The sequence below is a fragment of the Gopherus flavomarginatus genome, chromosome 3, assembly GCF_025201925.1.
Source record: "Gopherus flavomarginatus isolate rGopFla2 chromosome 3, rGopFla2.mat.asm, whole genome shotgun sequence".
Classification (NCBI taxonomy): domain Eukaryota; kingdom Metazoa; phylum Chordata; order Testudines; family Testudinidae; genus Gopherus; species Gopherus flavomarginatus.
Genome location: NC_066619.1, coordinates 89,756,218 through 89,775,121, shown reverse-complemented (window position 1 = coordinate 89,775,121; position 18,904 = coordinate 89,756,218). Strand labels below are relative to the sequence as shown.

Sequence of the window (18,904 nt, the reverse complement as noted above, 5' to 3'; positions counted from 1 at the left end):
ATTCAGCTACCTCTGTTTTTTGGTGAATGTTTAGGTGTGTTTTTGTTCTCTGCCATCTGTTAACTCTGTATGTTCTTGATCAAAAGATCCTCCTCTATTTAGAGGAGTAGGTAGCACTCTGAAGTAAAAAGCAAAGCCAAGCACTCCTAAACTGAAAAAGTTTTCTGGTTTTCACCCAGTCATATGAAGAGAGCTGACAGTAACAAAACTCACTTGAAAACCAGATGTCGATTAAACTTTTAATGTTGGGGTCCATCAACAGCAAGCTCTAATCAGACTGCAGTGTGGGGAACATGCCAAGGATTTTCCAGCAGCTGGTAATTTAGCATGCATGAAGATCTGAATTCTTTCGGTGCTTTAGTTTCTAGGCAATATGAACAAATTTGAAAATTTAATAAAATGGATAATATCATAGTATAAATGCCTGGTGTAATGGTAGCTTTAGTAAACAAATTTTCGTCATAACCAGACTATGTTGCAGACCTGATTGTTGAACCTTAAGGCCTGTAGTTGTGAGCTACTAGATACTTCATCTTTCTGTACACTGTTCAGGAACAGCTAAGTTAATTTAAGCTTCCTGAGTGGAAACAAAATCATGCTTAAATCAGATTAGGAGAAGCCTGCAATGAGAGTTCTTATTGCAAATGTTCTAGACATTTATTTTAAATTACTGTTTTCAAAAAGAGATTTTTTTTTTAAATGTATTTAGTGCTCTTGAATAGTGTCGTATTCAAAGAGCTGGAGTCTGAAGGGCTCTATCCACAGAATGGATAGATCAAGGACAGCAGCAGTGAAAGCTTCCAGCACACTCTCCCTTACACTGATCTACAAGGACCACCTATAGGGAGAGATGGTGGAATTCGATTTGCATGCCCATTCAGTCCTGATGACCTCAAAGATGCCAATTGTGATGGCAGCTTTTATGATATGGACACCTTTTCCTAGGAACTTGACTGAGACAACCAACTCATTTCACATAGCTAGGGTTTTTAATGTTTCATTCCTGCAGAATGGAAGGATATGTAGAGAAGGGCTCTTAAGTTCCATTGTAAATATTTAAACCTCTCCTTTCCATTTGGTAAATCTTTGTTGTATACAGAAGTATATGCCAAAAGTATACTTATGCTTTTTATAAAGTTGGAAATATATTGACACAATGGATGCACTTCCTGTAAATCAGAAGCAAAGATTTCCACAACGTACAAGTATACTGTGAACTTCTAAATCTCGCTCAGCTAATTCCAGTGAAGAATGGTGGAAAACAAGGCAATAAAATGCCATTGCTACATGAGAAATATTGAAGTCAATGGAGATTTGATGGAATAGAAACTTCAGAATTTGGTCCAAAATTTGTATGTAACTGGACAACTCATTTCATTTGTCAGTGGCACTGAATTATTGTAAAAATATATTTTGTTTTAACATTTTGATAAAATGTAACTTGCAAGTGTTCTGTACTGTTAATCAAGGGCCTGTCAGCATTCCTGCTCTAAAGCTCTGTTTTCAAGGCTCACCCATTCATATCTGGCTGTTTTAAATCAGAAAAGCTGAAACATAGAGCACATATTTGCCAGTCCTGTTACAAACTGGTTTTACAAAATAGCTAGAGCTGATAGGCTGGTTTCAAGTTACTGAAAATATTCTTATAATATAGCTCTTTCCATGTCAAATTTTACATAAAAATGTTTTTAAAATAAATTCCCATAGAACATTGGTTCTTCATGTTGATTATATAGTTACCCCGTGATACTTTCAAAAAATCTTGGCAGTTCTATTTAGGCTTAGAAAATAAACCTGTGTATGTGGTAGAAAATGTATTTTTATGTATGTATTTGTAAATGTGATTCAGCATCATTTTGTACTGATCTTCACATATGCTGTGCATAGAAGATCATTTTCTGTATTTAATAGAGACTTATAGCCCTTGTAGGTAAATACAATATCCCTAAGCAGGAACGGACCAAATGGTTTCAGCTGTCCGCAGTAATAAAAGTCATGAAAGAGATGGTTTGGGTATATTCCACGTTAACTTAAATAGATTTGAACAAGACAGTTGTTCATGGCACTTTGTTTTATGTTTATGCTCTGTAATGTTTACATGCTTGGGCTTTGCTCTGAAACTTTAAAACCAAAGGAAGAATATAAAACGTCAAAACAAATTGAAATGATCATAAAGTGTACATGTTAAAATATTTATTCATTATCAGGTACTGTGTGCCCAACCCTGTAGTCCTTATGCATACAACAATCTCATTTAAGGAATTTTGCCTGAGTGCAAACTGCAGAATCAGGCTTATTTTATCTTGTATATTTAATGTATACATCTGATGTAAAGTAGTTACTACCTAGTTAAAAATAGTGGTATGTATTATTTAGACTTTATTTTTTCCAGCCAGTAACTAAATTACTAGATATTCCATTTAATGTAATGAAAAATTATAACAGCATGTCTACTAATCAGCTTACTTACTCCAAAACTTTTAGTAACAAAGAACTTGGGTTCGTCCTCCTTTTTTGTATCATTGGTTTCTATTATATATTATCATCAGAAGACGGCTTCTCTGAAGTTTTCTCTTAAAGATTTTAGCCTTAAATCAGTTCTTTTCAGGAGATTACAGTGTTTGTAGAGTCTCATAATAATCTATTTAAGGGATTACTTGGAAAAAGTTGTCTTCCTTGTTCTTTTAGGGTTTAAATGTAATGGTTTTCTTTTTCTCAATAATGTTGTATTGTGTTTACACCAGTTACATAAGTAATGCAAATCTATATTTCTGTTTTTTAAATTGGTCTTCACTATTTTCGTCCTTACAAAATACTTCTTTCTGAGATCTGTGAAAGGGAAATGCCAAGTACTAAGCTGAAATTGTACAGAGTAGATTGACCTAAACAGTCATTTCCTTTATTGCACTATTTCGATTATGATAATTCAAATATATAACTCTAAAAATGGACTGCCAGTTAATTTACCCCTAGATTTGCAGAGCTGTAAAATCTCATTCTCTTTAGCAATAGGAATGTTGTCTTGCTCATCAGTAGCAGCACCCTATGGAATGTGCAAATAATAGAACATAAATGTAGCCAGCCTTTCGTATGCTAAAATAAAGTTGTCCATTAGTTTTTCTAATATTGTTATGTTATGCTATATAAAGAATTGAATTGTGAAAAACACACATGATGAATTAATATAGTTGTAAAATTAAGCCATGGTTACCGTGAGTAATAGTATTCTGTCATTGATTTGGATATGTTTTTTTCATGCTTGACCTTCCTGCTAATGTTTTTTCTTGATCCATGGTAAGGTAATTCTACATCTGTCTATCTAGTCTAATTTTATCTCTCTACAGTATCTAGGTATTTATATGCCACTTGTCCCAGTAATATCTGAGTACGTTTGTGAAATAGTTCCTCATTGTAAAATATTTGATATATTGTTTCATAAGGGAAGTAGGAGCAAATGGATTTTTCATAGTGATGGGGTGAAGTACTACCATTTTTATTTTTATCTATTGCTATTTAATTAGTTTAATATGTGCTGTGAATTTGAAACTTGAGAGCTTATTAATTTCTTTAGATTCTAAAATGCGGTGCTCTGACTTGTGATTAAGACAGTGACTCAGAATGGACAGCAAGGTCTTTTCTTGATTTTTGAATACTGCAGGATAGCTCTGTTTAAAATGTGACAAAGAGTCCTGTGGCACCTTATAGACTAACAGACGTATTGGAGCATGAGCTTTCGTGGGTGAATACCCACTTCGTCAGATGCAGGGGTATTCACCCACAAAAGCTTATGCTCCAATACATCTGTTAGTCTATAAGGGGCCACAGGACTCTTTGTCGCTTTTTACAGATCCAGACTAACATGGCTACCCCTCTGATACTCTGTTTAAAATGTATTTTTCTTCTTGTGTTACAATTATCTGAACAACAGCAAAGCTTCATTTGTGCATCAAAATCTCAATATAGCTATTAAAAAACTTTATAGAAAGCATGGTGATTGTAATTTGAATTCTTAGTTACTAAACTTGTTTGTTTCAACTGCAAATAGCACAAATCAGTTTGAGGGGGTTTCTTTCTCCTGTTTCCATTTATGTCAGTTTATCCTGTACTCGTTCACTTCACAGAGCATAGAATGGATTCCAGTGCAAGTGGCACGGAGAATTTGACTCCAGAATTGAAATAGAAATTTAATTTGTTGATATCTAAGTGCTAAGTGATAGTGTCTCATACAATAGGTGCGTGAGTCTAATTTGCATATATAGTTATGTACATTCTCAAATATACACTTTGTTACTGTAATTTAGTTGCCAGTATTCAGTTCAGCGCTCCATCTCTTAAACTAACTTCCAAATGTAACTTTCTCAAGGAAGTATTCAGTTAAATTCTTATTAATGAAATAGCAAATCCAGAAAATGCAAGGAAAAGGAAAAAACTAGAAGCAAGTTTCAGCTTTAGCTACACAGAAATGTTGGGGAAAAAAATATTACAGCTTTGAAATCTGGTAAAAGGGTAGAATGTGTAAAAGACTTTGTGGGCAGAAAATATCATTTTATCAATGGGTTTTTTTCCTCCTGCAGCATTTTTTTTCCCTTTTGTTGAATTTCATACGGCACAAGAAAACTTCTTCATTCCACTCAATCCCTTGTCAAAGTCCACTTTTTCAAAAAAACTTTATTTAAAAATAAATGTTTCATGCTTTTTTCTTTACTCTTTTTTTTTTTAAAAGGTCAATGTGAAATCTAGTCAACTTCAAAACATAAAATAATCTCATAAAATCAACTTTCAATTGCCCTTAACAGTAGCAAGTATGACAAAAGGGGAGATGGGGCATTCAGGAAATAATTTGCTAAAAGCCAACAGTATATTTCCCCATGATTTTCAGGACCCATCATCGAGACTCACCAGCTCTTGGTCTATGTGAACATGAAAAAAGTTTTTTTCAAATCTGTATAATGTAGCTAAAGCTAATCCTTCTTACTGCGTGTCCCCTGCTGACCTGCTCCATGTTCATTCTCATATGCTTCTGTGATCTGTATGCCAATACTATTATGATACATACTGAGTGTCATGCTGAGCAGATGCTGGTGAGTTTGGACATCAGGACTTGTAAAAGAAGGGAGGAAAATGTAAGTTTTAAAACATACTCAATCTGAATTCCCCATTCTATCTAGTGCATACAGTAGAAAATAGTAGTTACTGGATTGTTTTTTAAGCCCGTAAAGGTTACTGTAGGGATCCAGAACCATAGACTATGGTAGCCTTGGTATATAAAGTAAGCCATTTAAATACAGTAAAGGTCACTCTTGCCCTTTTTGATTTATTTATTTAAAAATACTCATCTGCATTAGCTTCTTTACTCTCCCAACCCCTCCACTCATGGAGAATTAAGAAAATAGTGAGGGATTGACTGAAAGGGGTTTAGTGTGGAATGGATAAAAGGGAAAATAAATCTTTCCAGAAAGAACCAGTCTCTGCCACTACATTGAACTCAAGGAGCTTTATGAAACTCAAAATGAATGATTCTGTAATACTGCATATCTCCCCCCTCCCCCCCGCACTCCACCCCAGTTCTTTTTCTAGAGGCAGGTAGCTAGGAGCTCTGGATACCTGTTATTTTAGTTCATACAGGAACATTCCAGGGCAGCAAGAAGAGCAGTCACTCTAATTATTTTTGTTTTTATTTTATTTGGGCCAATTATTTTTCTCTATGAAGATTTATTTAGAACTGTAAGACTGGAAATGGAAGGGCTGGTTAGTCACATGTGCTATGTTAATGATGCAGTCTTGATTTGGTTAAAGCCTGTTGTTTTATTCACTCTTCCATGCTGACTCCCTCTGAGCAGAGATTAATACTGTGCATCAGTCTGTTGAGAAATCATGCAGACCAATGCTTCTGGTTTTAGTGTAAACACATGGGAGTTGGTATGCTGCTGGTACTCTGTCAGCACTAAATTACGAAATATGTTTCACTGGCATGCCATGTTTTTGTTTTTATTCAAATTCAAAATGGAACATAAATTCTTGGCACAACAATTCAAAATTATAAAGAATATATGCTACAACTACCAGCTCACCGCTGGTAAACTTCAGAGTCTTTACATAACATGTCAAATTTTAAAATGAAGGGTTAAATTTATCCTGTGTGTGTTTCCTTGAAGGCAGTAGAATTGCACCTAGGATGAATTTAGCTCATAATCTCCATGAATGAACAATATATTTTTGTCACAGTGGGCATGATGGTATTGTTTCCCCTGTGAATCGTAATGTTTTAATTAAAGATTCATATGTGTTTGTGCCTCCTTTAGTGTGTTGAGCAGTGGACAAAGTCTTTACCCTTTATTGTTATTGCCATTAGAATTGAAGAATGTGTTGAAACTAGTTTTTACACTGTTTAAACGCTCAAATTAAACCTTCTAATTAACGTAATTACTGGGTGAGAGATGATTGTCGTAAGAGATAACTGAATATGGAAGGTGTGGAGGGGAGTGAGGGAAAGGGAGAGGTGGAATTTGATCACCAGCAGCAATCTGTAATTTCAAGGGTGGAGCAACTATAGGACTGTTTTGGAATTGGTTTTGGATTGAGAAGAAAAGCTCATACATTTAGTATGAGTAGAATATTATCAGGCACATAAGGTGTTGTCAGGTGAAAGGATTCTAAGCTAGCCAGCTGACTGGAATGCTGAGCATTAGTAAGTAAGACTTTTTTTCCCCCCACAGGCTTTTGGTGGTGGTGTTTTTTAAACCCGCATGTCTACTGTATCACATACCTGACTGATACCTGCTGTTCCTTATTACAGAACCTGTTTTGAATATCAGTAAACTTCCATTCACATCCTCTTTCTTCTCTCCCACTTCCCCAAAGCAATTATTAGAAGAAAAAATTAGTTTGACTGTCAGTTGTTTGTTTCAATGGCATTTTCTTTGTGAAAGAAAACACCATCAATTTTGTGGAGTCTGATTAATATTAAAGTAATAAGATTTAAACTTGGATATGTGCTCTTCTCCCTCACCCTTTTTTTCCCCATTCCCAATAATTTTTAATATAAGCAACTTGGTTGTAAAGCCTTTGAAAGATATTTATAAACAGCTTCAAAATTAAGTGTGCATTGAAGTTCCTGGTACCATCTTGGGTATCCATATCACAGTTAAGATTCATTTTGCAAATTACTTTGGGGATACATTTATATGCAACTTTCTTAAGAAGACTTTGTAGAATTCATCTCTGATTAACTTTTTAATGGATAAGATACCTAAATATGTATGTAAATATCCCTACATATCTAAACGAATCTCTTTCAAGGGCTGGTTAGGTCTTCTTGGCATAATCTAAGACATAGTTTCCATTTTGTTCTTCATTAAAGCGAATATCATGTCTTATGTAGAGGTGTATTTGACCAGTATTCCAATCTATAACAAATATTCACAGACAATGATCAAAACCGGAAATAGCATTTGACAATTGATTTAGATAGCCAATTTGAAAGAGAAGCTAATTTCCTATTAATATGCCTGCCAAAGACAGAAAATTGGTCTGATACCAACCCAGAAGTGTTCAAAGATGTTTTGAAAACATATGAAGCATAAAAATCCATGGTCAAAGAATGAGATTGCCAAGTGAACTGAGGAAAAGTTAGAGAACTCAGAGAACAGTGCTTCCCCCATACCATTATGGTACAGATGTTTGTGATTATTGTGGACCTGTCTTTCAGAGGTATGGAGAATCTGCAGTACCCATTTACTTCTGCAAGATTTGTAAGAGCTCAGCACATTTGACAGCCAGGCCCTGTTTGTGTATACAGTGCTTCGCAGATTTTGATATTGAAGTTGAGAGCAGTGCACAAAATGGCTTCACGCTCTAATATACTGTGATATGTATAGAAGTGGAAGTTAAGAATAGGGAGTTATAATAGACTTTGCAGTTACTGGCATTTATAATATTTTGTATCAATGTACAGAAGAGACACTGTTGTTAACTTGTATAAATTAATAAATCCAGTAAGGTTCTACAGAAATTAAGCACAGCTCTATATAAATTACTCTAAAAATCTATTTGAATAGGAAATAATAGCCTTTCTATAACATTTTCAGCCAGTTTGTAGAGAGAATTATATCCATACTGTTACATTCTACAGCAGGAATTAATAATTTCTTATTAAATCCTGTAATTCCTTTCCAAAATGGGCACTGCAGTGGCCAATCCTGCGAACTTTTATACTCGTGTATAGTTACATTGCCTTCAGTTGAACTACTTGTGCACATAAAGTTAACCATGTATAAGCATTTTCAGGATTGTGCCCATATTTTGCAGTGTCTTTGGTTTGGATCTTTTTATTATTTTTGTTTCTTTGATTGGTTTTATTACACAAACAAAAAGTAAAAGCAGCTAATTAATTGAATGTTACCAAGAAATGTATCCATTTTAACTTCCTAACTTACCATGTATTTCCCAGTTTTTAAAAAAACACATAAATACATATGTGCTAAGTACATATATTTATGATTTTTTAAAATGTTTGTTTAAATGTATTTACAATATCGCTATGCATATTAAAAATGCACTGGGAAGCATTGCTTTGTGAAGTAAATAGAGTGCATATATCTTACCAGGATCATTTTCAAAGTCTTTATTTTTCAGTATACTAAAAATAATTAGACGAATCACATAGTAATAATTTTCTAAATTTGATTCTTTGTAAATTACATATTTGGTTACACATGCTCAGAAAATCCATCTTAAACTAGTAAGCTTTCATGGATGTTTTCTTTTCAATAATGTTTTAAAAAATAATCACTCTGAGGCTGAGAACTTTTGTGCCAAGTTTCTTCCCGGATGGAACTTTTATAATTGAGTTATTAACACCTGAGAATTGAGGTTTGTAATGGAAACTTCAACTCTGTTTTAACCATAGCTGCACAAATGTATCCAAAAAGGAACTTATGAGGCCTTCCTTCACTACTATCACTAGTCATTAAAGATATGTCAACACCACGAAAACAAACAAGCAAATAAATAAAAAACAACCCTGTGACAGCAAGTTTCAGAGCCAGGCTCTACAAACTCAGGCTCATGCTACGCTGCTAAAAATAGCAATGTAGACATTCCCACTCGGGCTGGAGCCAGTTTAGAGACGCGCTCTCTTATTTTCTTTTTGAGACATAAATCTGTTGAATGCTTTTGAGCACTCAGACTTTGGAAATGGAGAACGTGCTTGTACAGAAAATAAGGCTTTATTTCAGATGTTTGGCTTTAGGCATTATCAACAATAGGACGAGTTTAAGATGAACACGTTAATAAGTGATTGCTTGGATTACATTGTTTAAACCTTTGTGTGACTGAATTCCATGCTTTGTCACTGTGCACAATGTTTTTAATTCCTTCTAAAACCGACTGTACAATCAACTTTTCCCATTAGTAGTTAAGCTTCTGAATTACCAATGAAATACAGTACTTCATTCAGGGGCTAGTCAGCCAGTAGTACACAAATAATGCTCAACTACTGTGCAATCAGCCTGCTGTTCTCTGTGTTGTCTGTTCATCTTTGAACGTTTTGTTTTTACATTTGTGTGTAAGTTGAGCACTTAGGGCCTGATCATATTACTCCTTATACAAATAAGTTTCCCTTTGAAGTTAATGGGAGTTTTTTTTGTATAAGGTGCATGGATTTGGGCTATAAATCAGCAATTTCTCCCCCCACACACACACATTCTTTCATTACCATCAGGAAAAAAACATTATTTGGAGAAGTTTCGGTTATAGCAACTGATCTTAAAAATAAATAAAGTCTTCATTCAGGTTGATAGAATCTCCTATGTTTTTTTTTAATATGATTTGCTAGTACTTGCTTACTTACCATGAGTTTAGAGGATGGCCCATCGTAATTTAATGCCTCATCCTGTTCCACATAAAACTTTTCTGAGTTAAGCCAGGGTATAAAATGTCTGGAATGGGATCCAAAGGTACACAGAGTAGGAATGGAATACAGAACACTGTAAACTTTACACATATTACATCATTCTACTGAATGGAAAATAGTGTGAGGGCGTGAAGGGCAGGCAGTGAATTTAATTATTTTCGTATGCATTTTGCAGAATAAGGAACTTTAATATTAAGGTAGGGGATTGTATGTTGTTGTTCTCAGCCATGCACTTCTGTATTCGGTTTGTGGTCATTTATGATATTTTGGGCAATCAGCCTGAGTAATCCTATACTAAAAACTCTCTAACAAAGGAAGGACGTAACAGATGTTCTGGCGTTTGACTTAGAAGGCTCGGTGAGAAAACTATTGAGAGGGTGTACTTGAAACAGAATGAACTAGAACCTTAGTCCATTTCAGCTGGAAAATGTTGTTTGCCTAGATCTGGAAATGCAATTGTAAGGGTTTGTACTTGATGTAAATATACTCAAGGATAAGTGACAGAGGTGTAAATGAATGTAAGATATATTTCTAAATAAAGGGAAAGAAAAACAATTCTGGAAAAAGATTCACCCGATAGATAAATCAAGTAGTGCTTTAAAATGAAAGCATATAGACTTTTGTCAAAAGTATTTGTGTGCACATATGTAAGAGAGAGACTTGCAGGAATTTATTGGATATATTTTTGAAATATGAAAAATTAAACTCATGTTTTTGTATGTTCATATGCCCATATACTAAATATGGGGAATAAATAATGACATCTGTTTTGTAAGTACTTTAATAGACTACAGAGCTCTGTTGATATCCCAACCCTGAGAGTGAAAATAGAGTAGATTTTGACATCTCAAATGGTATATGTTCTGTGGAATCTTCAGGATCAAATTGATCAGTTTTTAATGTAATATAAACACTGTAAAGTGCATTTCCTGCTGCTATACCTTCTCTTCCCCTTGCTCTGAAGTCCTTTTCTGTGTTTCCTCACTTTCATTGCTACTATCACTAAAACTACCTGTCAAGTGTATGTTTCCAGAGTCACAAAAAATAATTGATTTTAAACTATTTTTTCACTAAAAACAATTCAGAAGCTGATTCTGTAGTGTAATTCCATTGATGTTAATGGAGTAGCACCAGTGTAAAACTGCATTAGCAGGCAAAGAATCATGTCCATTATCAGGAGCTAAAAGTAATGGTTAAAGGCATATCTCTGTGCAAAAACTGCTATGGAAACCCGTAGTCTAACCCATAAAAGGCCAACTCCTGCCCAATCCAACTCAAACTGTTAAACTTCTCCTTGCACTACGGTAATTTAAAAACAGCCAGGTCAAATCACAATTTGGTCTAGCAAATTTCAGCCTGGATTAAATGTTTATGGCTGAATTATTAAACCTTAAAAATAGGGGTGTGTAGCAGAGATTCTGGCAGATATACCCTTGCAGTAACAATGTTAACATTAGCCACTCCCACTGTATTTAATAGCACTGGGCCTGATAAGGATATTACACAACACTTGCCTAAATGTCCTCTGATCCACCACAATGAGTAAGTACCAAATTTGTTCATCTCCCACAATGGGTTTAAATCAAATCTCTTCCATTTCCCATATGTTTTTAATCGTGAATAAAAAGTAATGGATATGCCTACACATACAGTATGTGATATACAGAGTAATCAGTGTGAAATTTATATGTATAGAATAGACATTAAAAGTTTAGCCTATTGTCTTTGAAATGGAATTACTGTGCTCAAGGGTAAAGTTATGATGAAACGTTTCTTTGTGAAAAGCAGGGCTGGAGAAAAAACGCCATATAACCTGACTGAACCTGCATTAGAAGCCACCTGGTTTCCATTTTGCTGGCTCAGCACTTTGTTAGATCATATAGGTTTAATCATTTATGACATTTCAATGCACTTAGATTAGATTGCAGATGTTGAATTTCTTCTTAAATGGATCTTCCCTCCATTAAGTAAATTATTGACAAATATTTTGTACCATGGCTTAAGAAGAAGATATTTCAGCTTGCAAGCTGGTAGCAACTGCTGGCCTTTTAAAAACATTATGGGTCATGCCTAGTGACGATATCAACAAGATGTACCAAACTAGGGATTCTAGAAATGTATTTACATTGCTAATTCTAACCAGTTCAAAGTACTGGTAAGTTGAAATCCTTGTGTTCTCATCTTTCTGGAAACTACAACATCCCACTACGTTCTCCTTTTTCCCCCGTGTTGCTTTAATGCTAATCTTATAAATACTTCTTTGCAATGTTTAAGAAAAATAACTTTAATTTTTCAGATGTGAATATCGGTTGAATTTGTTTTTGGGGGTGGTGAATGGATCTTTACAATGAATTAATGTAAATTCTATTACAAAAAGAATGTTAAGACTCTGATTCTGTAGTGCAAATCTGCTTGTGCTTACCTTTAAGCATATGAGTAGTCCCAGTAGTTTGTTGGACTGGGGCCTAAGACATTTAAAAGATGTACAGCATTGGTTATGGAAGTGCAAACTGGTTAATCAATATAGAATTTAGGGCCAGATTTTCAAAAGAGCACAGTTCCCATTTAGGATCCTCTGTGAAATGGGCGCAATTTGAAAAGGGCTGAGCACCCAGCAGCTCCCCATTGACTTAGTCGGAGGGTGAGTACTGATCTCTTTTGAAAATCTGGCCCTTACAGGTTGCTCTTTTTAAAATGTCAAATAATTTCCTTTAATATGGTTTCTAGGGTTACATTGCTAATAGTGTTGCATGCTTGAGAGAAAATTGTAATTGAAAAAACCTTTCCAGGCACACCAGTGGCCACCATAAAATGCAACTGTATGTAAGGTTTTTGGTTGCTTGTATATTGATAATTTCACTATGTTTAACATCCAGCATACTTTATCCTCTTCATTTGAAAGGGAACATTGAAAGTCTTTGAGATCAAGATAATTATGTTTGTGTTGCATACATAATTTTGTACTTTTCTTCTGGTGGCAAGCCCTTCACCCAGCAAATATGTTCATATGGATAAAGGAGACAGAATAAATCATATTGAATTGTTTTGGCAGATAATACCTTTAGAACAATAAATTATGTAAGACTGTCTCTTTCAAAAAATGAAAACTTTGATGTTACAGATCTGAAAGTAATTGAAAAACTCATGCACATGTATTCTTAGTCAAATAAATTATCTCATTGCCAAATTTGTCATATTTACTTGTAGCTAGTGATAGAAGATCTTTTTGTTGTAACAAAATTAATATTTCTAAATGCGTCATATATTGACTTTTCATGGTGTATATTTCATTATTTTCTTCAAGGAGTTTGACAGTAATTTTGGATATTAATATTTTATGGGAACAACAACATCATTTTCAGTACATTCCCCATTTTAAAAAAATTGGGGGAACACAAAAAAGCTGTTTGTTAGACAAAGGTCAAGATACTCTGAGGAGTCTTGAGAAAGCCACCCACGATGGGGGGACATACTCTGTCAGAGCTAGTTTACAGATAGATGAGGCTGTGCTATAGAGACAGACATTTATCGTATTTCTTAATGGTAGTTAAAACATTAACAGTATAGAGTATTAAAATTACTTTTTAGAGGTGGGAAGGATTGTCCAGTTATATTTTAAGATGTTCTGAATTATAAACCAAACTGATTTTTCTACATCAGGCATTTTGTAGACAGTGACCTAAACTGTGTGCTGCTTCGGTTTTGTTAGTCTCTGAAATAGGCCTTTTTTAATTTTGTGATTCAGTTCAAAGCATTTTTTTGGTCAGCGATAGATTTCATGTATGTTTCTGTGCATTAATCCAACTGCAGACTAGCTCGCTCAGAATTAGAATTTCTTAAGTTACATTGTACCACAACGTATAGTTTAACAGCTGTTTGTGTGTGTGGAGGTTTTTATTGAATTTGCATGCTATTTGATATTGAGCATATTTTTGTCCCTGAAGGAAAATCGCCTGTTTTCATTGAAAAGAAGTGGCTGCACAGACAAACAGCATTTAAGAATATTGTTTAAGGTAAACTGTGACCAGGTGTGTCTAAATTTGTTTGTTAAATAAGTAGTAGTATCTTGAATTCTCAGTCTTATTTCTTCGGGACATTGTGAGGAGGGAGAGATTTGTTTTAAGAAAGTTTTTGTTTAATTGCAGCCAGCAGAAAACAACCCTGAAGGCAAATTGTCCATACAGAGAGTTTACTACTCAAGAGTCTTGCTTTTTTTTTTTTTTGTTTTTTTTTTGTTTTTGGTTTGGTTGGCTGGTTCAGACTAGAGGCTGAGAGAGGCCCTATAAATCTTTTCTTTTGGACCAGTAGCAGTGCTTTCTTATCTGCGTTTAATGAGGAAATTCCATTCACTAACAAAGCTGTGGATTGGTTTTTTTTCCTGATGCAAAGGATGGGGAGGAATTCTGTTTGACTTTGGGAAATCTTTTAAAAAAAATTTTTTTTTTAAGATTTTCTGGGACTGCCTTCAACCAAGGAAATGCTGCTGGATTCTATTGCGTTTCTGAAACGAGAAACCTTCTCCATATAATTTTCAAAGGTCAAATAGCTTTAATTCTGTTTTGACTGTGTTTGTGTTGAATTTCAGCCAGCATTCTCCAGTGTACAGTAGTGACTTTTTTCCTTTCCCCCTTGTTTTCACTCAGTATAAACAGTTCCTTGCTGTAGTAACATAGACAAATATAGCAGAGGACTCTTTTCTGGGAGAAGTGTCTCCCCATGCATTTCTTAACCATTTTTGGGAAGAATTGATCTATCTGTGTATGAGAGAGAGGGAGGCAGTAGCTGTAAATTGAAGTGACATCATATGTATTACTTCCATTGATCCGCTTTTAGACTACAGCCAGGATAAAAGGAAGTGGCATCAGAGAGGAAGTATGCTCATTTAGGCTCAGATCCCAGTGTGATAATGGAGTAATAATAGAAATCACGCCACTGTCAATCGGTTGCTGCATTAGTCCGAGACGCATTTCCCCTCCAAGGAGGCTTTCAATGACTTCATTCAAGTGTAGGCTGAAGCAAACGGGATATTCAGCATACCAGCTGTACTACTTTAGTGATTTGTATCCTGGCTTAGGGGTGCTGTGGATGCTCAAATGCATATATCTGTGTCACATTGCATGGCTGTGAAAGGTCAGTAGTCAAATGTTTCAATTACATTTTTCTAGTATAAATGGTGAATCTGGCATTTATTGCATTATTTTATTGGGGGAATTGACAAATAGTCTTTTTAGTGTGGGTGGTCTTCTGGGACGTGGGGCCCATGACCTTATAGCTACACTGAGAGAGCTTTGAAGAGGCAAGATTCGTCGTCGTTTTTATGGGCTATGGGTGGTGGTCAGAAAATTCATATTTTATTCCAAGATGCTTTCTGGAAACTTCCTAAAAACTATTTAAAAGTTCTGAGATTTACTTGTAACACCATACCCTACTTGGAGCATTACTGAATTATAGTGTGCTGTGGATAAAATAAAAGATAGCTGTTTTCCTTTGTCTCCAGATGTTTAGTAAACATTGAATCTCAGTATTTAAAGCAGGAGTGCATTTGTAAGTTACTTCAGTGACAACATACAGTTGTTGTTTTCTGGATGAATATTGTCCCTTTTTTCCCTCTTTGGTCTCTTTCAAATACAAAATCAGTTTTGGTGTGCCACATCTTTTCAAAATTGTGTTTCAAAGTTAAAGGTCTAATTCTACAAACTTAAAAGCCACTGCACCAGTCCACGAACAAGAAGCAATTTCTAATATGCTCTAGCTGAAAAGCAACGCAAAGCAAAAGTATTCAGTATCTTGGTAGAGGTAGTACAGAGAGCAACTTCAAAAGCAAGACAAGCAAAATAAGATTCACAGTATTGGGAAAATGACCTTTTAGCTGGGATATTGTTTAATTGTGTGGAACATTACAAAAAAGCTCCAGTGTGCTTGATCACAACATATTAATTCATTCCCTTTTTGTAGTATTTGTACAGTGAAGTACAATCAGCCAAAAAGCCCTGGGAAAGTAACTTGATTTCTAAGCGGTTTGGAGGTGGGAGGTTGGGACTAGAACTATCTGCTTTGAAATATTTGTATATGACGTTATATCTGTCATCGCCATACTACCACTACACCAACTGGTAGCATTAGATTCACATTGTAAATAGTGTTTTAATTCTGACCACATTTACTGGTGTAAGATTTCTCCTTTAACAATCACATCAAACTGAGCATTTTTGTGTGACGTATATTCCCTTATTTGTCAGAGAATTTTTGCTTTTTAATATAGAAAACTGTTTTTTTATTTTTCCAGGTAGAAATAGACAGTGGCACTGTAAAATTTGCCTTCCCATACTTTGTTGTTGCTATGTCGTGTATTTCTACTAAACATTATGTACTCAACATACAGTCAGAGAATTTCATTTCTCATAAGTTAAAATGCTTTTCTGCAATTTGTTGCTATTGTTATTTAACATTTATATTGTGTTAGCGCCAAGAAGCTAGCCAGGCCAGGATCCCATTGTTCCAGGTGCTGTACAAACATATGGAAAATGACAGTCTCTGTCCCAAAAAGCTCACAGTCTAAAACACAAGACACAACAGGTGGATGAGACAAACATTTGCGTCAGGGTTGGAGATGGGGGAGACGAGGTAAACCATAATAGGATGTTTGCAGCTGATTAAACATCTATATATTTATTTACCAAGTTTGAGGTTTTCTTAAATTTATAAAAAAGTCTTTACAACAAAAAAGAGAGAAAATAGTTGGTTTACAAAATAATGTAATTCATACCATTCCATCTGGGAAAAACAAGGAATCTATACACAAATGGGGATTTTTGTAATAGTCTTAGCAATGAAGCTTTGTGGAGCTTTCCTCATCTTGATGCAAGCTACATGTCATGTTAGGGAGAGTCCTTTTATTAAGGGGGGCGGGGAACCTGAGGGAATAGGTTTGTGCTCCCAGCATTTAGTTAAAATGAATAAGAAAGGACAAAATATTATAGCTGTGCCCACTTAGTGCCACTTTAGTTGGGTCTGTCAGCTTTTGCTCCGTTAATGCCTCTATCTGCTGCGCCAAACACTCAGTAGCTCATAATGTGGCCTTAAATTATGCTGTGAGCTGTAACCTGGCATACAGGGTTCCATCCCAAGGACTTAGAACATTGGGAAATGAAGATGTTACAAGTTTCAGTTGTTTTTTTCTGTGTGCTCAAATGTAATCTACATTTTAAACTGTAATTCTCAAAATGCAGCACAGCACTAGACACAATGAAGTAAATTAAGGATATGATTATTGCCTTACCTCTGAATTTCATTGCTTCTGTTGGCCTAAATCAGATTTCTCAACGTTATTTTAAATAATAGTACTTTGTGTGTGAATTCATATTGCAGATATGGTGAAAAACCTTGAAAAATAAAAACAAAACCACAACTATCTGCAGTTTCTAAAAGCTAAGGGTGGCTGTATTATCCTTCTGTTTAGCAGAGAAAGCTTTCTAAATAAGCACATGGTGTTCTGCAGCATTTCAAATTTTATTAGCATTCAGAATAAATTCAGTTTCCAAGCAGAGCCAATTCCCAGATGACTTTCCCGTCTATCATGTCCCCCCCACCCTTAGACCACCACCACCACCACCCCCTGCCACCTGAAGCAGCTGCTCTTGGACGAAACAATAAACATTTGAGTTGGCATTTTAGTGTGTGACTTTAAATTGAAATATTAATAAAATTTATTTTCATTTATTACTATTTTTAACTTTTCAGTTTTCCTTGCAGTTGGCAGATTTGAGTGTTACTTTGAAAATGTTCCAATTAGAACAAGTGAGTAGGTTGTGGCTTTTTTCAAACCCCAAGAATACAGCTTTAATAATAAAAGAATGCATTGTAAGGAAAACAAATTGTTAAAATGGTAGTGATTTATGTCCCTTCTTATTAGCTTCTGATTTATGTGCTAATGCCAAGTGATGTCAGCTGGAGAGTGAAGATAATGTCTCATTGCTTGTTTAGCTGGTGATATCTGCCAAAGCTTTACAGGTTAAGATTTGAGCAGAAAATTCTTGATTGCTTCATGGTCTTTGAGCAGAAAATTCTCGATTGCTTCATGGTCTTGTTGCCAGAGTGCTGCTTTTTGGTATGCAAGGGGCAGTCATTAAAATAAAGAAACATTTAGGAATTCTCTGATATCCCTCCAGGGGGTCCAAAGCAAAGTGAGAGGGAACCTTTTTTCATCTTAGGCTAATTGTAAGGTAAGGGCTTGTGTAGTCCAAGCAATCAACCTTGGCTGCAGTGTCTTTCATGAGAAGAAGAAGATGAAAGTAATGTTCTTTATGTCTGCCTTTGGCTGGCACCTGGTAAGCTTAAGAAGACAGGGTGGAGTGGTGGGCAGCGCAGCAGGCGGAGAAGGCCTTAAATCAAAAGGGAGCCCCTCACAGAATATGACCTTAAATTGGGACAAAAGTAGAATTAGGGTGGAAGCAATATGATTTTGTTCTTTTATAATTTGCAAAATGTTAGAACTGCGTAATGCTGGGTTTGAATTGTGCGTGCAAGAATTTAAGTTGATAATGTGGTTGGGGTTTTTTGGTTTTTTTCCTTTTGATGTCCCAGAATGGAGAAAATGGGTGTGTGGGGGGAGCGTGGGAGGAAGCATTTGAGTGAATAAGGAACCTGTGATAGGACTTTCAAAACCCTGAATTTCCAGTGTGTTTCCGGGCAGCTAGTGTGTATTCTTACTTCGTGCTTTCCGTGAATTATTTATTTGTTCATCCAATAAGCCTATTAAATGAAGCACTTAAGCACTCACTACATCAGGCATCTTGTGCTTTTCTCTTCAGGCTACCAATGGTTCATCTAAAAAATATTAGGTTTTAGAATCAGGAACAACTGCTTAATAGATATATACAATAGGTGCATAGACATGATATCTTTCCCTTCTTTTTGGTATGAGAATGGATAACTTATGACTCTTTGCACTAGAAATGTGCTGTCACAGTCTTAATTTTGCTGCATACCACT

At 35.3% G+C, this 18,904-nt stretch overlaps 1 protein-coding gene across 15 annotated transcripts in view; it reads left to right on the top strand.

Annotated features, from left to right (window-relative positions):
* The window catches only part of AOPEP (aminopeptidase O (putative)), a 365,070-nt gene that overhangs the window by 315,252 nt on the left and 30,914 nt on the right, over nt 1-18,904 (top strand). The gene's annotated exons all lie outside the window — the stretch shown is intronic.